The 21,375-nt window shown below is 38.3% G+C and overlaps 1 protein-coding gene and 1 long non-coding RNA gene across 2 annotated transcripts in view; both read right to left on the bottom strand.

Moving 5' to 3' along the window:
* IQCK (IQ motif containing K) overlaps window positions 1–21,375 on the bottom strand; it is a 216,423-nt gene that overhangs the window by 46,315 nt on the left and 148,733 nt on the right. The gene's annotated exons all lie outside the window — the stretch shown is intronic.
* LOC118994480 (uncharacterized) lies at window positions 3,322–20,168 on the bottom strand. The gene is made up of 3 exons (XR_005068057.1): window positions 19,899–20,168; window positions 8,974–8,981; window positions 3,322–3,338 (listed from the first exon to the last, which is right to left on the bottom strand). It is a non-coding gene; the product is annotated as an uncharacterized LOC118994480 (long non-coding RNA).

The raw sequence follows: 21,375 nt of genomic DNA on the forward strand, positions 1-21,375 counted from the left end.
GGCACATGCCTGGGTTGCAGTCCAGTTCCCGGCGGGGGACACACCAAAGACAACCATACATTGATATTTCTCTCTCTCCTTCCTTTCCCCTCTAAAAAAATAAATAAATAAACTCTTTTAAAAAAAGAAAGCCTCTATGAAGAATAATGATAGAAAATTTCCCTATTCAGTGAGGGAGAGAGTCATACAAGTTCAGGAAGCATAGAGTCTTAATCAAGATGAACCAAAAGAGGCCAACAGTGAGACACATCATAATTAAAATTGGAAAGTTTTAAGATGAAGGGAAAATCTTAAAAGCAGAGAGAGAAACAGTTATCTATAAGGATGCTCTGATAAGGCTGTCAGCTGATTCCTCAACAGAAACACTATAGGTCAGAAAGAACTGGCATGAAATATTCCCAGTAATGTAAAGACATGCAACCAAGACTATTTTATCCAGCAAGGCTCTCATTTAAAATGGAAGGTGAATAAAGAGCTCCCCAGCCAAAAAAAAAATTAAAAAAGGAAAAGGCTAAATGTGTATATTTCCACAAAACCAGTACTGCAACAGATGCAAAAGGGACACTTTAAGAAGAAGAAATAGAGAGAGAAGGAAACACAGATACACAAGGGTAAAATGACAATGAAAAGTACCTGGCAATAATAATCTTAAATGTAAATGGATTAAATGCTCCAATAAAAAGACATAGGGCATCCAAACAGATAAGAAAACAGGACACACATATATGCTGTCTACAAGAGACCCACTTCAGAACAAAAAATTTATAAAGGCTGAAAGTGAAAGGATGGAAAAAGATATTCCATGCAAATGGAGGCAAAAGAAAAGTTGGGGTAGCAATAGTCTTCAATATGAAGACTATAATAAGAGACAGAAAATGTCACTACATGATACTTAAGAGGTCAGTCCAACAAGAGTATATAATCCTAGAAAACATGTATGCACCCAATATAGGAATATCTAGATATATAAAGAAAATCTTGGAGGACTTTAAGAAAAAAATCAACAGCAATATAGTTATCATAGGGAATTTTTAAGATTTTATTTATTTTTAGACAGAGGGGAAGGGAGGGAGAGAGACAGAAACATCAGTACGTGGTTGCCTCTCATGTGGCCCCCACTGGGGACCTGGCCCACAACCCAGGCATGTGCCCTGACTGGGAATCGAACTGGTGACCCTTTGGTTCACAGTCCGTGCTCAATCCACTGAGCTATGCCAGCCAGGGATATCATAGGGAATTTTAACACCACACTGTCGATAATGGACAGATCTTCCACACAAAAAATCAAGAAGAATATAGAGGCATTAAATGACACACTAGATCAAGGGGTTTAATTGAAATTTACAGAATATTTCATCCCAAAGAAGCAGGATACACATTCTTCTCAAATGCACACGGAAGGGAAGATGGTGGCGAGGTAGGTGGGAGCAGAGCCCAGTTTTCCCTGTGCCCAGCTGGAATACCTAGCTGATCTTCTTAGAAACAGAAGAAGATCAGCCAATGTGAACAGCCAATGTAATCCCAGTTTATATGAATTTAGGAGGCCAAAAAGTGTAGATGACATTGAAAAACAGATGGTGAGGAGATTGTACTGGGATGGTAAGTTCCCTGGGATCTGCACAGGGACCTAGGCTACTGTGGTCCTGTGCCTGGTGCCTGCCACAGCATACTTGGAGGAGTGCTAGATCACCAGCTCCCACCCATACCAGAGCAGGGAGGGCAGCCCAGCGTGAGAAAGGACCTGGGTGCTTGAAGTCACTGGGGGGAATAGAGATGAAGTGGGAGACATACAGAGACAGTGTACACTGTCTTGCTAGGATTGTGAACACCAGATGAGCCATTACCAGAGAAACTGGAGAGCCAGGAAATACCCGGAGAAGGGAGAAGAGTTGGACTGTGTCAGACCCTGGCCCAGATAGACAACAGACTTGTTAGAAAGTTAGGCTGTAGAAAAAGCTGTGTGCTTGTTAAGAATGATGGGCTTAAACAGGCTTTTACTAAAAAAAAAAAAAAAAAAAAAAAAAAAAAAAAAAAAAAAAGCTCACAGCTGCTTTGTAAGGAACTCTCACCCAGTAGCTTTCTCCCCTCAAAGCTGATTTGAACTGCGCACCCCTGCCTGGCTCAGGAGACTCAACCAACTGTGGAAACACATTTTTTGCCATACTTGACTTGAGCAGCTTGCTGGGTGGCTGATTCACCCTGCTGGCCCTGGGACTAATTTGAGCTGGTTGCCTACACAAGACTTGGACCACTACCCTGGCAGCTGAGTAGCACCATTCGATTGGAGGCTCACTGGCAACACTCAACCTGCAGCTGATTCTGGCTACTAGTAGCACCACTCACCCTGAGGCTGATTGGAGCTGTGCACCCGAGTTTGATTCATGCTACTTGCCCAGAGACTGAGTGGCTGATTTGAGCCACTTGCCAGGCTTGACTTAAATTGCTTGCCCAGAGGCTGAGTGGTGCCACACGCTGGGAGGCTGACTAGCACTGCTTGCCCAGTGGTGGGTTCCAGCCACAAGGGGCTTGAAAAGAGCAAGGAGGAGGCGCACCGCATGTACCTCAGTGCAACTGGTGAATTGAAAGTGCAGGCCTGATGCATATAGACAGTGGGGGTCTGGCAGCTCTCAGAGGAACTGGGCTGGAGGCTGGGCAACTATAAATATTGTGACTCAGACATGGCCCCCTTCCTCACAAAGCCAATAGGAAGGGAGAAAGGCAAAGCCTAGCCCCACTCTTGCTGTGGCATCCAGAAGGACCAGCAGAATTTGCTCACTGGATTTAAAGTTAGCAGGAGGCATTATTTTTTGCTTTCCTCTCTTTTTTTCCCCCAAGTGAGACAATAAGACCTGGAGTTGTGAAAGCTCCAGAGGCAGATCCTAAAAGGGAGCACAAGGCTAACCACCAAAACTGAGAAACTGAGACAAATTTCACTTTGCTATTCTATAGAACTGGCATTTTCTTGTTTATTTGTATTATTACTATTTTTTTCATTATTTTACTTCTTTTATTTTATTAGCATATTTTATTCTCTTCTTTCTGTTTAGTTTTCTTCATCTCATTTCTGTTTAATTCCATTGTTTGACTGATTTTCTTTATTCATGCTTTCTTGTATATTAATTTTCCTTCTTTCACTTCACTTGTGTTCCAATGACACATTATTCTTGATTGTGTGCTTTCTATTTTGGTTATCCAAACCATATGTTTCTTGTCATATTATTGTTATTCCAGTACCACTGTAAATAATTGTTGTTTCATATAATTGTACATACTACACAGCAACCAGCCCTGGGCTTAGTCCACTTCACTTTATTCCTGAGCTTTTTTATTGTGGTTAACTCTATTCTCTCGCACACCATGCCTACTTTCTATCTTTTACTCTTACTATATCTCATCATCTAACCTTGCACAAGTGCTCTGATTTCTGGAATCAGCTCACAATCCTCCTCCCCTCTAATGAGAGTCTTATCTCTTCCACCTTTTATAAAAAGTGGCTAGTTGGGTGAAATATCACAGTTAACGCTATACTTATCCAAAGAATCTCCTATCTTTTCTCTACTTGCTGGTACTTCAAATCCCATAAAATACTTTCCCGCTGTCTTAATCCATTTTGCCTACCCCCTGCCACTGATCACATACAGGAATAGGTGGGAACTGTGGACATCAGTATACCAGCTGGAGGACAGAAACCACCAAAAAAGGAACCACTAAAAGGTAAAAACCCAAGTACAACAAGAGAGCCCACACAAACAGAAAAAAGGGCAAACATAGAGCATACAGACAAGGGGATCAAAGAGACTACACCACTGAACCCACAGAACTCCTACCATAGAAGTTCACCCTACAAAGACAGCTAGTAAAGTGAGACATCAGAAAGCCCAGAAACAAACAAAAAGAGTCACCTAAAATGGGGAGACAAAAAAAGAACACACAATCCAAAGGAATGGAAAACTCCTCACTAAAAAAGCTAAATGAAATGGAGGCAACCAAACTATCAGATATAGAATTTAAAATAATGGTTATAAAGATGCTCATGGAACTAACAGATAAATACAAGGAACTGAATGGGAACTACAATAGTACGAAAAAGGAAATAGAAACTATAAACACAAACCAGGTAGAAATGGACAATAAAATCTCTGAAATAAAAAGCACACTAGAAAGCATTACAAGCAGGCTGGATGAAGCAGAGGACAGAATTAGCAAGCTGGAAGACAAGGTGGAAATAAATACCTCGGTAGAGCAGCTGCATGAAAAAAAAACCCTAAAAATATATATTATATAGCTTAAGGGAACTCCAAGATAACATGAAACACAACAACATTCAAATCATAGGAATATCAGAAGGAGAAGAAAAGAAACAAGGGATAGAAACTGTGTTGGGAAAATAATGACAGAAAACTTTCCAGACTTGGAGAGGGAAAAACCCATACAAGTTCAGGAAGCATAGAGAGTTCAAATCCAGATGAATCAAAGACCAACTTCAAGACATATCATAATTAAAAAGCCAAGGATAAAAGTAATAGAGAGAATCTTAAAAGCACCAAGGGAGAAAAAAGAAGTAACATACAAATGGGGCTTCAAAAAGGCTAACACCTGATATCAATAGAAACATGTCAATCCAGGAGAGAATGGCAAGAGATAAACTAAGTAATGAAAAACAAAGGCCTGTAACCAATATTACTCTACCCAGCAAGGCTCTCAATGGAAATGGATGGTGAAATGAGGATTTTATGAGACAAAAAAAGGCTGAAAGAATACATCTCCACCAAGCCAGCCCTAAATATATACTAAGAGGACTATGATAAGAAGAGAAAGGAAAGGAAGGAAAAAGAGAGGAACACAGGTACAAAGGGGGAAAAATGAACAAATACATATCAATAGTGACCTTAAATGTTAATGGGTTAAATCCTCCAATCAAAAGACACAGAGTAGCTGAATGAATAAGAAATCATGACCCACACATATGCTGTCTACAAGAGACCTGCCTCAGAACAAAAGATGTACACAAACTTAAAACGAAGAGTTGGAAAAAAATATTCCAAGCAAATGAGCAGGAAAGAAAAACTGGGCTAACGATACTCATATCAGACAAAACAGACCTCAAAACAAAGGCCACAAAAACAGACCCAGAAGGACCCTTCATAATACTCAAGGAAAGAATCTATCAAGAAGACATAAACATTATAAACAAATATGCACCTAATATAAGAGCACCCAAATATATAAGAAAATCTTGGAGGACTTCAAAAAAGATATAGACAGCAACAACATTATATATTGAGTTATATATACATATATATCTATATCTATATCTATATCTATATATCTATATATATAAAATTATATTTTGAGTAAAAGCCTGTTTAAGCCCACCATTCTTAACAAGTAGGAAGTTTTAACAAGAGAGAGAGAGAGAAATATATATATATAATTATATATATATAATTATATTTTGAGTAAAAGCCTGTTTAAGCCCACCATTCTTAACAAGTAGGAAGTTTTAATACCCCATTACCAAAAATAGATATATCTTTCAAACAAAATATCAACTAAGGTATTGCAGCATTGAACAATGTCTTAAATTAAGTGGACCGAATTAGACAGAATATATATATATATATATTATATTATATATATATATACATATATATATATTCTGTATAATATATATATATGTGTGTGTGTGTGTATTTATGACAGAATTGGACTAAATTGATATATATATATATATAGCCTTTTACCCAAAGGAAAAAAAAATACACATTCTTTTCAAATGCACATAGAACATTTTCAAAGATAGACCACATGTTAGGACACAAAGCAAGCCTGAACAAATTCAAGAAAATTGAAATCATATCAAGCATTTTCTCTGACCACAAGGGACTAAAACTAAAAACCAACCTCAAGGAAAGAACTCAAAAACACTCAAATTCATGGAGATGAATAGCATGCAATCAACCAATGAATGGCTCAAGAATGAGGTCAAGGAAGAAATCAAAAAGTTTCTGGAAACAAATGAAAATGAATGCATGACAATCCAAATCTTATGGGAAACAGCAAAGGCAGTCCTGAGAGGGAAGTTCATACAGAGACAGGCCCACTTAAATATAGGAGACCATTTTGCATGATGTGGGCCCAGCTCCCATTCAGAAAGGCCAGTGAAAAGCAAGGTCCGATGCACAGGACCCACACCCACAGATAGGTTCTCCTGCGGGGCATCAGGCCTGCATTGTATCTAGGCTGCTTTGAGATTTGCTTTTTGCTAAAATTCCCTCACCCTGAATTGAGGCAGAGAGTGCTTACTGTAACTTCCTAAAATCTATGCTAAACCTTCCAAGGAGGAGTGTAACCAGTTCAAGCACTTTTCCCTTTACATTGGAAAATATCCTTCTTCTGTGATGTGATTGTTGGCATCCTCTCCTTTGTTTTCTGTAAAAGATAACCACTTAAAGTGAACCTGTGCTTAGTAAATGAGGACCCTGTGCATAGTAAATAAGGACCATCCTGAATATAATGTACCCTAAAAAGAAATAAAAACTTGTCAAGGCAAGGGTTGGCATGCTCTCCTCTTGAGAGAGTGGCCGTGCCATCCCTTTTCCTCCATAAAACATGGTAGTCTGTGTGAATTTGTCTTGTCTCACCCTTAATGCTACGGACCCCATGGGCAGGGTCTACATCATCTAAAAAAATAGAAACATTTCAAATAAACAACATGACCCTACATCTACAAGAACTGGAAGAACAACAACAAATACAGCCCAGAGCATGTAGAAGGAAGGAAATAACTAAGATCAGATCAGAATTAAACGACACGGAGACTAAAAGCACAATTCAAAGAATCAATAAATCCAAGAGCTGATTCTTTGAAAAGACAGACACTTCAACAAGCCTTTAAGCAGACTCATCAAGAAAAAAAAATAGAGGACTCAAATAAACACAATCAGCAACAAAAGAGGACAAATTACAACTGATACCACAGAAATACAAAGGATTGTAAGAAATTACTATGAAGAACTGTATTACAAGAAATTTGAAAACCTAGGTGAAATGGATAACTTTCTAGAAAAATATAATCTTCCAAAACTTAATACAGAAGCAGCAGAAAGCCTGAACAGACCAATAACATCTGACAAAATCGAAGCAGTAATAAAAAATCTCCCAGCACACAATCCCTTACCTGATAGTTCTCCTGATAGGAGAATTTTACAAATTAGTTAAGGGAGACCTAACCCCTATCCTTCTCAGATTTTTCCCTAAAATCCAAGAAGATGGATGGCTCCCAAACTCTTTTTATGAAGCCAGCATTATCATAAACCCAAAACTAGATAAAAGAAGAACAAAGGAAGAATACTACAGGCTAATAGTGCTGATGAACATATGCTAAAATACTCAACAAAATATTGGCAAACTGCATCCAGCAATATATTAAAAATATCATAGACCATGACCAGTGGGATTCAGCCTAGGAATGCAAGGAAGGTACAATATTTGCAAATCAATAAATGTAATACATCACATAAAAGCAAAGACAAAAATCACATGATCATGTCAACAGATATGGAAAAAGCATTTGATAAGGTACTACACCCATTTTTGATAAAAACACTCAGCAAAGTGGAAATAGAGGGAACATTTCTCAACATATTAAAGGCCATATATGAGAGACCCACAGCCAACATCATACTCAATGGGCAAAAACTAACAGCTTTCCTACTAAAATCAGGAACAAGACAAAGTTGTCTACTTTCACCACTTCTATTCAACATAGTATTGGAAGTCCTAGCCACAGCTTTCAGACAAGAAGAAGAAATAAAAGGTACCCAAATTGGAAAGGAGGAAATAAAACTGTCATTGTTTGCAGATGACATGATAGTGTACATAGAAAACCCTATACACTCCATCAAAAAACTACTTGAACTAATGAGTGAATTTGATGAAACAGCAGGATACAAAGTCAATATTCAGAAATCAAAGACCTTTTGTACACCAATGATAAAATACCAGAAAGAGAATCCAGGGGAAAAAAATCCAATTTGCTAGAGCAACAAGAAAAATAAAATATCTTGGAATAAACCTAACAAGGAGGTAAAAGACGTAGAACCAGAAAACTATACAACACTGAAGAAAGAAATTAAGCATGACACAAATAAATGGAAGCATATAGCATGTTCATGGGTTGGAAGAATTAACATCACCAAAATGTCTATACTACCCAAAGCAATTTACAGATTCAGTGCAATACCTATTAAAGTACCAATGACATATATCACAGATATAGAACAAAGACTTCGAAAATGTACATGAATCATAAATGACCTCGAACAGTTGCTGCAATTTTGAGAAAGAACAAAGTAGGTGGATCACCATACCTGATATCAAACTATATTACATGGCCACAGTGATTAAAACAGCCTGGTACTTGCATAAGAACGCACACATGGACCAATGGAAGAGAACAGAGAGCCCAGAAATAAACCCAAATCTCTAAGGTGAATTAATATTCAACAAAGCAAGCAGCAGCATAAAATGGAATAAAAATAGCCTCTTCAACAAATGGTGTTGGGAAAGCTGGAGAGCTACATGCAAAAAATAAAATAAAATTTGACCACCAACCTATACCATACACAAAAATGAGCTCAAGATAGATAAGTGACTTAAATATAAGTTGTGAGAATATAAAAGTCCTTGAGGAAAACATAGGCAAGAAAATCTCAGACATTCCATGTAGCATATTTTTACTGATATGTCCCCTAGAGGAAGGGACATAAAGGAAAGAATGAACAAATGGGACTTCATCAAAATAAAAAGCTTCTTCATGGTTAAAGAAAACATTAGCAAAATGAAAGGGGAACCAATTATGGGAAAACATATTTGCCATATATTTTGATATACAAAATATATAAAGAACTCACATGACTCTAAACCAGGAAGCCAAATAATGCAATTAAAAAATGGGCAAAGGACCCGAACAGATACTTCTTCGGGGAGGACACAGAGAGGGCTCAGAGGCAATATAAAAGGATGCTCAGACTCACTAGCCATCAGAGATATGCAAATTAAAACCACAATGAGATACCATTTCACACAGGTCAGAAAGGCCATCATAAACAAATTGAGAAACAATAAGTGCTAGCAAGGTCGTGGAGAAGAGGGAACCATAGTGCACTGTTGGTGGGAATGCAAACTGGTGCAGTCACTGTGGAAAACAGTATAGAAGTTCCTCAAGAAACAAAAAATTCAAAGTGGAACTTCCTTTTGACCCAGCAATTCCACTGCTGAATTTATATCCTCAGAATCCTGAAACACTAATTCAAAAGAACCCCTACACCTCAATGTTCATAGCAGCATGATTTACAACAGCCAAGTGCTGGAAGCAGCCGAAGTGCCGAACAGTAAATGAGTGGATCAATAAACTATGGTACACTTACACAATGGAATACTATGCACCAGAAAGAAAGAAGGAGCTCCTACCACTTGCAACAACATTGGTGGAACTGTAAAGTATTAGGTAAGTGAAGTAAGCCAGGCAGTGAAAGACAAATACCATATGATCTCGCCTATAAGTGGAACCTATTAACAAACAAACTGCCAAGCAAAATATAGGCAGAGATTGTGAAATTGACAACAAACTGACAGTAACCAGAGGGGAGGGGAGAGGGAAATAACCTGGGAAGGAAGGGAAAGGTATGTAAATTAACACGAACCAGGGACACATGGACAGAGCCAAGTGGGGTGGGATTGAGGGTCAGAGGTGGGCATGGGTAGGGTGGAGTAAACTGGTGGTAGGGAAATAGAGATAACTGTATTTGAACATCAATAAAAAAGAAAAAAATAGAGTCCTAACACTGTTCTGAAAAGAAGAGCACACAGAAAGCTCAAGAGCATTAACTAGATCTTTTGTTTTTCTTATTTACTTAACAATTAAACTAAGCCAAAACTTCAGAAATTTAGAAAAAATATTCTAAATACAGTTTTCTTGGGATAACTAAAAAAAGAAATAAATGGTGTTGGGAAATCTGGACTGGTATATGGAAAAAAAATCAAACTAGACTACCATATACCAGGATAAACTTAGAATGAACAAAAGAGAAATGTAAGTTGTAATAGCATAAAATTCTAGAAGAAAACATAGTAAAATTTCAGGTATCTTATGTAGCAATATTTTTGCTAATGTTCTCATAGGGCAAAGGAAATAAAGGAATAAATAAACAAATTGGACTATATCAAATTAAAATGCTTCTGCACAGCTAGAGAAAAACATCATCAAAATCCAAAAGGAACTGACTGTATGGGAGAACATATTTGCCAATGATACCTCAGACAAAAGTTTAATTTCCAAAATATATAAAGAATTGATATGAGGTAGTACCAAAAAGACAAACAATCCAATTTTAAAAATGGGCAAAGGACATGAAGAAACATTTCTGTAAGGAAGACATAACAGATGGCAAATAAACACATGAAAAGATGCTCGACATCACTAGCCCTGAGAGAGATGCAAATTAAAATCACAATGGGATATCACCCCAAACCCGCCAAAATGGCTATCATTAATAAATCAACAACTATCAATTCCTGATGAGGATGTGGAGAAAAGAGAACCCTAGTGCACTGCTGGCGGGAATGCAGACTGGGCCAGTCACTGTGGAAAACAGTATGGAACGTCCTCAGAAAACTAAAAATGGATCTACCTTTTGACCCAGCAATTCCACTGCTGGGAATATACCCTAAGAATACTGAAACACCAATTCAAAATAGCTTATGCACTCCCATGTTCATAGCGGTGCTATCTGTAATAGCCAAATTTGGAAACAGCCTACATGCTCATCAGTAGATGAGTGTCTTAAAAGTATATGGTACATCTACACAATCATATACTACATGTCAGTAAAAAGAAGGAATTCCTACCTTTTGCAACAACATGGGTAGGACTGGAGACTATCATGTTAGGTGAAATAATCCAGTGGGCCAATGACAAATACCATATGTTCTCATTTATACAAGGAATCTAATGAACAAAATAAACCAAATGAGTAAAACAGACCTAGAGGTGTACAATCATGGAACAGACTGACAGCTGTAAGTAGGGAGGAGGGAGGTGAGGACTGATCAGAAGAGAGTGAAGGGATTAGTCAAAGAACATATATGAAGGACCCATTGACATGGACAACGGTGAGGGCACTTTATGGAAGTTGGGGGGTGGGCCGGACCAGTGAAAAGGGTTTGGAAAAGTGGGAAAACTTTAATAGCATAAACAATACAATTAAAATAGAAATTGTAAATAATCAAAAAGAGAAAAAATCACATGGACTTCTCTTAAAAAGAATAAATCAACCCCATCAACTGCCTATAGTACTACCACTTAGAAAAAATCACTACTAGCATTTGGGGTAATGTTTTAGACTTTTTGTCTTTGTCCATTTATGTTTGTGCAAACATATATTTTCTCTGTTTATTTGTTAGCTTAGAAAGAGTTCTGTTTACTTTAGATTGACCTTGTACAGAGTGCTGGATGATTTGGGAAGGAGACTGTATAATGCAGATTCATTCACTCAGTCAGTAATTATGTCCTAAACCAGCAGTCACCAACCTTTTTGGCACCAGGGACCAGTTTTGTGGAAGACAGTTTTTTCATGGACAGAAGTGGGGGGATGATTCAAGTGCATTACATTTATTGTACACTTTATTTCTATCATTATTGCATTGTAATATATAATGAAATAATTGTACAACTCACCATAATGCAGAATCAGTGGGAGTCCTGAGCTCATTTTTCAGCAACTAACATATTTTGCCAAGTATAATGGCCCATCCATGTTTTCAACCCCAATTTTCAGGAAAAATATCTTCCATTTTAATTCAATTATTTATTTACTTATTTATATTTAGAAACACAACCAATTATCATATTCCAGAGTATTATTTTGCATATGGATATCATTATCGCTTTCTAGAATTACACTTTTAATGCATAAGCATAAATAAAAGAATTAAAAACACTTACATATATATGGAATTAGTGCCACCCATATATAATGCACAACCTTATTTTTCCCTCAAAAATTTGGAAAAAAATTGTGCATTATACATGGCAAAATATGGTAGAAAGTCCCATCTGGGGGTGATGGGAGACAGTGACACCTGAAGTGTGTTGCTTATGTCCAGTCTATTCTGTAATCTCATTTTGGTTGCTGTCACTGCAGAAAACCCTGCTTCACAAAGATATGATATTGGAAATGGAAGCAGGTATTTCAGTGCTTTTGTGTCAATCTCAGGATATCCTGCCTTCACTTTAACATATGGAGAACACATGGAAATATGAAGTTGCTTCAAACCTACTTAAGGCTACAGTCATTTGTGATCTCAAGCAGTTGATCCTCTTCTAGCAGAGACAAGGTCAATTCACCTGGCTTATTCACAAATGAGTTGCAAGTCCATTCCTTCCCAGTTTGGGGGTCTTTTGTGGTTGGGAAGTAATAGTCAAACTCTTTTTAAATCTGAGATAGGTGATCACACACCAGCTGGGAGTAAGAAGGCCCTGGCTCAGTCTCTTCAAAATCTCTGCTAATGTTTGAAACACCAAAAATCCCAATGTTCACTCGTCACCCCCATAATTCATTTGTCTTTGCATGCAGCCACTTTATTTGCTGACTTGAACACAGTTGTCACTCTCCCTTGAAGTGACAGATTGAGTTCATGGAGAGGTTGAATATGTCACACAAGTAAGCAAGTTTTGTGACTCATTCTGTGCTACTGAAATGTGCTGCCAGTGGTGACTCTTCTTCTAAAAGAAATCTATGGAGTGGCTCTTGTAACTCAAAAACTCTGGCCAGTGATCAGAAAACCACCCCACTTAGAAAACCACCTCACTTCTGTGCATAACAGATGTGTTTGCTCTCCATCCATCTCATCACAGAACTGTATGAACAGACATGAGTTAAGGGTGTGTACTTTAAGGTGGTTGATACTTTTAATCGCATCCTGCAAAACTTTGTTAAGTTCAGGTAACATTTTTCAGTTAGCAAGCATTTCTCTATTGATGACACAGTGCATAGACTCACATTCAGAAGCAACTTCTTTGACCCCAAAAATCAGACAGCTGTCCTGTTATGGCAGCCACTCTGACCATGCATATACTGACACAAAATGACCAATTCAGTTTTCCTGATATGTAATCATTCAAGGACTTGAATAGTTCTGCAGCTGTGGTGTTGATTGGCAACAAAAGTGCACATAACATATCCTCATGCACATCCTCCTGAAAAATGCATTGCAGAAAAACAAGCATTGCTACCTTGTTAACATCGGTAGACTTGTTAACCTGGATTGCATACCACAGTGACTCATCAATCCTGTCTAACAATTGTTCCTCAATATCCTCTGCTAGTTCATCAATTCATCTAGTGACCGTGCTAGCCAACGGAGGAACACATGCCACCTTTTGAACTGCAGCCTCTCCTAAAAGTTCATGACCAATATCCTTAGCAGAAGGCACGATCAACTCGTCACCAATAGTAAAGGGCTTCTTAGTTTTTAGCAATGCAGTTAGCCGCTAAGAATGAGGCTCTCAGTGCAGACACATTTGATGAAGTAGTGACCTTCAATAATTGCTTCTGTTCTTTGTGTTCACTTTTTTTTCTTTTGAAAAAATCCATACACTTTTCTTTCAATGCAGGATGCTTGGTATCCATGGGGTAAAACAGTTTTTCAGGTTTCATGGCTTTGTTGGATAGCCAGTAACTACATATAAAAAGAACACTTGGAGAATGTGAATCCCCTGTTGCAATGAACCTGTAATTTAAGTAGGACTCTTGGTATTTATTTATTTATTCATTTATTTATTTCTACTAAGTATATTTTGCTGATTATGCTATTATAGTTGTCCCTTTCCCCCCTCTGTCCCCCTCTGCCCAGTACCCCAACTCCCTCCATTAATCCCTGCTTTAGTTCATGTCCATGGTTCATAAATGAGTTCTTGGCTTTTCTACTTCCCATACTATTTCCAACACCCCCTGTCTATTCTGTACCGACCAACTATGCTTCTTATTCCCTGTACCTTTTCCCCTATTCTACCTGCTCCCCCATCCACTGACAGCCTCCATGTGATCTTCACATCGATGAATCTGCTCCTGTTCTAGCTGCTTGCCCAGTTAGTTTTTTACAGATTCCATTGTTGATATTTGTGAATTTGTAGTCATTTCACTGTTCATAGATTTGATCTTTTTCTTAGATAAGTCCCTTCAATATTTCATACAAGGGCTTGGTGATGATGACTCTTTGAGCTCTACCTTATCTTGGAAGCACTTTATCTGCCCTCCAGTTATAAATGATAGCTTTGCTGGATAGAATAATCTTGGATGTAGGTCCTTGTGTTTCATGACTTTGAATATTTCTTGCCAGTACATTCTTGCCTGCAAGGTTTCTCCGGAGAAATTAGCTGATAATCCTATAGGAACTTCTTTGTAGGTACCTCTCTTTTCTCTTGTGGCATTTAAGAATCTCTATCACTTAGCATAATGTACTCTATTCCATTCATCCTGCCATGAAGGGTAGGAGCTCCTTCTTTCTTTCTGCTATGTAGTATTCCATTCTGTAAATGTACCATATATTTTTTATCCACTCATTTACTGATGGGCACTTAGGTTGTTTTCAGCACTTGCCTATTGTAAATTGTGCTTCTATGAAAAACAAATCCATATGATCTCACCTATAAGTGGAACCTAATCAGCAAAACAAACAAGTGAGCAAAATATAACAAGAGACATTGAAATAAATAACAAACAGAAGGTAACCAGAGGGGAGGTGGGAGAGTAGTAATGGGGGAAAAGAGAGGAAGGGCCATCAAATAACACATATAAAGGACACACAGACAAAGCCAAAGGGAGTAGGTTCAAGGGTGGGAGGTGGGGATGAATGGAGAAGGGGGACTTGGTGGGGAGAAAATGGAGACAACTGCACTTGAACAACAATAAAAATTATTTTAAAATTCTCTTTATCTTTAACCTTTGACATTTTAATTATGATGTCTCTTGGTGTAGCCCTCTTTGGGTCCAAATATTTTGAGACTCTGTGAGTTTCCTGGACTTGCATGTCTATTTCCTTCACCAAATTTTGAAGTTTTCTTTCATTATTATTTCAAATACATTTTCAATGTCTTGCTCTTTCTCTTCTCCTCCTAGCAACCCTATGATTTGGATGTTGGTACATTTCAAGTTGTCCCAGAGGTTCCTAAGCCTCTTCTAATTTTTCTGAATTCTTGTTTCTTCTTTCTGTTCCAGTTGACTGTTTATTTCTTCCTTTTCCCCAAATTGTTGATTTGAATTCCAGCTTCCTTTTCTTCACTGTAAGTTCGCTGTATATTTTGCTTTATGTCACTCTGTGTAGCCTTCACTTCTTCCTTTATTTTGTAGCTGCATTCAATTACTGCTCTGAGCAACCTGATCACAAGTGCTTTAAACTCTGCATCTGATAGATTGGCTATCTTCATGTTGCTTAGTTCTTTTTCTGGAGTTTTGATCTGTTCCTTCTTTTGAGCCTTATCTCCCTGTCTCTTCATTTTGTCAACCTCCCTGTGTTTCCATGTATTAGGTAGAGCTGCTTTATTCCCCATGCTTGGAGTACTTATTAAACTGTAGGGGGTGGAGCCTTAGAGATATCCACCAGGGTGGGCCAGTCCACTTGGTTGTTGTATGTGGGAGTGGTGTCAGGGTGGTAACAAAGCCACTTGCTTGGCTCTTGCTCCATTTCCCATCACTTCCCTCACTTTCCGTAAGCATCTGGTGCCCTTTTAGTTGCTGCCTTTGTGCTACTTTCCAGAATGGGTAGTTTTGCAGATATTCTAGGACACCGTGGGCCTTTTAAATGGAGTCTCCTGAGACAGCAGCAGTTTCTTCTGCCACACTCACCATCACTGGTTTATAGCCAGAGGTTATGAGGTTTATTCTTCCATCATTGAAACCCTGGGCTGCATGGTCTGGCCTGGGGCTGGGATCACTCACTCCCCACTTGTCCCTCCTGGTTTGTATCTGCTGCACATTAATGTGGGACTGCTCATTCCATGGGCTGCTGCCACAGCTGCCTTGCCACCATTGCCTGCCACTACCTCACCATGTCACACTGTGTCTTCTCTCTCTTACCCATCTGGATGAATGTTTCCTCTTTAAATGCTTGGTTGTCAGATTTCCATACAGTTTGATTTCCTGGCAGTTATGGTTGTTTTGTGTTTTTAAGTTGGTTGTTATCCTTCTTATGGTTGTGTGAGGAGGAGATGCAAGTCTACCTATACCTTCATCTTGGCTGGAAGTTGGTATCTTCTTTTATTTTTAAGTATATTTTATTGATTATGCTATTACAGTTTTCCCAATTTCCCCTTCGAACCCTCTTCCCTGCAACCCCCAACACTCCAGCATTCCCCACTCCTTACTTCATGTCCATGGGTTGTACATATAAATTCTCTGAGTCCTCTTCCCTATACCATTCTTAACCTCTCCCTGTCTATTTTATGACTACTAATTATGCTTCTTATTCCCTGTACCTTCCTCCTCTTTCTTCCCATTCCCCCCCACTGAAAACCCTCCATTTGATATCCATTTCTCTGATTTTGTTCCTGTTCTAGTTATTCACTTAGTATTTGTTTCTGTTCTTTGGGTTTTTTTTTTAGGTTCACTTGTTGATAGTTGTGATTTTGTTGTCTTTTACTGTTCATAGTTTTTGATCTTCTTCAATTTCTTGGATAAGTCCCTTTAACATTTCATATAAAAAGGGCTTGGTGATGATGAACTCCTTTAACTNCCCATCCCCCCCACTGAAAACCCTCCATTTGATATCCATTTCTCTGATTTTGTTCCTGTTCTAGTTATTCACTTAGTATTTGTTTCTGTTCTTTGGTGTTTTTTTTTTAGGTTCACTTGTTGATAGTTGTGATTTTGTTGTCTTTTACTGTTCATAGTTTTTGATCTTCTTCAATTTCTTGGATAAGTCCCTTTAACATTTCATATAAAAAGGGCTTGGTGATGATGAACTCCTTTAACTTGACCTTATCTGGGAAACACATTATCTGCCCCTCCATTCTAAATGATAGCTTTGCTGGACAGACTAATCTTTGATGTAGGTACTTGCCTTTCATGATTTCAAATACTTCTTTCCAGGGCTCTTCTTGCCTGCAAGGTTTCTTTTGAGAAAACAGCTGACAGTCTTATGGGCACTCCTTTGTAGGTAACTCTCTCCTTTCCTCTTGCTACTTTTAAGATTCTCTCTTCAGCCCTGGCTGGTGTAGCTCAGTGTATTGAGCATGGGCCTGCGAACCACACGATCACGGTTCGATTCCCAGTCAGGGCACATGCCTGGGTTGCAGGCCAGTTCCCAGCAGGGGACTCACGAGAGGCAATCATACATTGATATTTCTCTCCTTCCCTCCCCCTCTAAAGATAAATAAATAAAATATTTTTAAAAAAGATTCTCTCTTCATCTTTAATCTTGGGTAACTGAATGATGAGGTGCCTTAGTGTGTTCCTCTTTGGGTCCAACTTCTTTGGGGCTCTCGGAGCTTCCTGGACTTCCTGGGATTCTATTTCCTTTGCCAGACTGGGGAAGTTCTCCTTCATTATGTTTTCAAATAAGTTTTCAATTTCATGCTCCTGTTCTTCTCCTTCTAGCACCCCTATAATTTGGATGTTGGAACATTTAAAGTTGCCCCAGAAGTTCCTTAAGCTTCTCTTCATTTTCTTTGAATTCTTATTTCTTCATTCTGTTCCAGTTAGACATTTATTTCTTCTTTTTGTTCCAAATCACTGATTTGAGTACTGGTTTTCTTCCTGTCACTGTTGGTTCCCTGAATATTTTGCTTTATTTCACTTTGGGTAGTCTTCATTTGTTCTTTCATTTTTCGACCAAGCCCCATCAGTTCTGTGAGCATCTTGACTACCAATGTTTTGAATTCTGTTTCAGATAGGTTCACTATCTTCTCATCGCTTAACTCTTTCTCTGGAGTTTTGCTCTGTTCTTTTGTTTGGTCCATATTTCTTTGTCTCAGCATACCAGTCTGATTGACTGTTTAATTCCTTGGTTGTTGGAGTTCCATGCAGTTCGATTTTCTGGCAGTTCTGGTTTTTAAAAAAAATTTTTTAGATTGGTATTATCCTCCTTTTAGTTGTTCAAGGAAGCAAAGGATTTCTACCTATGCCACTATCTTGGCCAGAACTCCTAACTTTTTTGGTATTCTCTTTTAAATGTAGCTTTCTTTTTTTTGGCTGTCTTAGAGTCTTCTGCTGTGTCATCATCAAGTCTTCTCCCTTTTCAAAGAAGCTCTCCAGTGATGTTTGTTTTTTACTCATTTTGGCTAGTGTTAGCATGTGGGCTTACCAAAACTGTGACTGCGACAAGTGTGCCATGTGGGATAGAGGCATGGATGGAAGTGGTAAATAAAATAATGGTTGGGCCACTGCACAGACTAAAATAAGTGTAGATTCTGACTTAAAGTCTGCCACCAGATGCAGCTGTACAACTGAAGTACAGCCACTCATTCGTCACTATAATGTCTGTCTGCCACCAGATACAATTTAATTGTCACTTGTCACTCACTGATAGGGTTTTAATATGAGTCTGCAAGCAATTGATTTTTTATGCTCTCCATGCACTCAGTCCTCTCTGCTAATGATAATCTGTATTTGCAGCCACTTCCCTGTGCTAGCACCACCGCTTCAGCTCCACCTCAGATCACCATGCATTATACTCTCGTAAGGAATGTACAACCTAGATTCCTCACATGCACAGTTCAGTTCACCGTAGGATTTGGGTTCCTATGAGAATCTAATGCTACTGCTGATCTGACAGGAGATGGAGCTCAGGTGGTAATGCGAGCAATGGCTAGCGACTGTAAATACAGATGAAGCTTCACTCACTTGCCTGCAACTCACCTTCTTCTGTGTAGCCTGGTTTCTAACAGGACACAGACATGTATGTGGCCTAGGGGTTGGGCATTCCTGTCCTAAAAAGCTACCATATGCAAGCTGGGCAATGTTGTAGGTGCTGAGGATGCAGCAGTGAGAAAAAACAAGAAGGGAGAAAGTCCCTACTGTCATAGAACTTACAGTATTTTGGCATGTACAGTGTGCACTTCTTTGCTCAAATTTTTGAGGGAAAAATAAGGATGTGCATTATTCATGAGTAGACTAATTATGCATCCATATAATTGTTTTAAATTATTTTATTTATGCTTATGTGTTAAAAGTGTAACTGTAGAAAGCAATAATAACATCGGCACGCAAAAGAATGCTCTTTTTAATACAAAAACCAAGTATCTAAATATAAATAAATAAATAATTGAATTAAGTGAAAATGAATTTTTTTCCCTGAAATCTTGGGCCAAAAACATGGGTGCACATTGTACACGGGAGTGCATTATATATGGCAAAATATGGTACTAAACAAAATAAATGATATGATTGTAATCACTGTATTACACAATCGAAGACAATTTGTAAAGTAACTAACACAGTGATTCCAATGTAACTGATACTCTACATGCAGAACCAGGTAACATATGCAGAAAAGATGGCACCAGGCCATCCTAGAGTCAGCTTCATCCCAGATCCTTTTTTTCTCCAAGGCTGCAAAGAACAGGTGCCACTAACGAAAGTTCTTGATTTATGTCAAGAACATGGCATGTTATAATAAAACTTTAGAAGCATTCAGTTTTGAATTATCCTATGGATAACATATTAGGTGGGGACATGCAGGGCATAGGGATAGGAGAGCCGGCTGATCAGGGAGGACTCACTGCGAAGGTGATATTCAGTGGAGCTTGAAGAAGGTTAGGAAGCAAATCATAAAGGTCATTTGGGATCTGTGCCTTCATTTTTTCCCTCTCATTATTAAAGTTGTATTTAAACACATACAACATAAAATTTAAGATCTTCACCATTTTAAAGAGTACAGTTCAGTTGTAGTAAGTACATTCACACTGTTGTGCAACCATCACCGTCATCCATCTCCAGAACTCTTTTCATCTTGCAAAACTGAAACTATGTCCCTGTTAAACAATAACTTCCCATTCTCTCTTCATTCTAGCCCCTGGCAACCATTATTCTACTCTCTGTCTTTATAAATTTGACTACTCCAAGTACCTCATATCTGTGGAATCATATATTATTTGTCTTTTTGTGACTGGCTTACTTAATTTAGCATAATGTCCTCAACATTCATCCACATTGTAGTGTGTGCCAGAATGTCCTTATTAAGGATGAATAATATTTCATTGTATGGAAAGACCACATTTTGCTTATCTATTCATCCATTGGTAAACATTTGGGTTAATTCTACCTTTTGGCTATCATAAATAATACTACTAATAAACATATATGTACAAAACCTCATTGAGATTTGCTTTCTTTTGTGTATGCACGCCAATGATAATCTTATTTTTAATTTTTAAGGAACTACTTTGCACCATATTACATTCCCACCAACAACAATGCATAAGGGTTCCAATTTCTTCACATCCTTGCCAATACATATTTTTTTTTGATAGTATCCATCCTAATGGGTATGAGTTAATCTATGCCTTCATTTTCATTATTTTTGTACTAACTTTGCAAGATATAACTCATACACCACTATAATGCATCTATTTAAAGTACATATTTTAATGGTTTTCAGTATACTCACAAATGATGTAACCTTCACTAAAACAAAATTTGCAACATTTTCATCACTCCCAAAAGAAACATCATACTCTTTAGCTACTAATCCTTGCCCTCCAAATTCCCCTAACCCTGGGGAACCACTAATCCACTTTCTATCTCTATAAATTCACCTATTCTGGACATTTCATAGAAACAGAGTCATATACTATGTGGTCTTTTGTGTCTGGCTTCTTGCACTGAGCATCAAGCTTTCAAGGTTCATGCAGGTTAAAGTGGTGTCAGTGCTTCATTTCTTTTCATGGTGTAGCCCTTATTTCTGTATTGAACTTCTGTTGCACTTCTAGAGAATGTTAATTCCCAGCCTTTCCCTCAGCCTACTGTTCACAGGCTGATGGAAAGGCTGTGAGAACAATAAGACAGTGATGTAACAGGGCACGGCCAAGAGGGGGCCCCAAAAAGGGATTTGGAATGGGGTCCAGAACTCAAGATGTCTAGGAAATATGTGAAAGACATATAAGATGTCCTCACCCCTTTCCCCACAGGTGTGAGTTGGGGGAAGGGACAAATGGAGCAAGGCCATTCATTGAGAGCCATCCAATCTCCCCAACAAAAGCCCAGAACATTCCCCCATCTATTGTTCTTACCTTCAACCTTGAGATCAAACTCCAAAACCCAAAAACCAGGACCCAGACACAATCAAGAGTTTTCTATGGTTTGATTCTGCCTAACA

The sequence above is a fragment of the Sturnira hondurensis genome, unplaced genomic scaffold, assembly GCF_014824575.4.
Source record: "Sturnira hondurensis isolate 20B ecotype Veracruz unplaced genomic scaffold, ASM1482457v3 Scaffold0009372, whole genome shotgun sequence".
In the NCBI taxonomy this organism is placed as follows: domain Eukaryota; kingdom Metazoa; phylum Chordata; class Mammalia; order Chiroptera; family Phyllostomidae; genus Sturnira; species Sturnira hondurensis.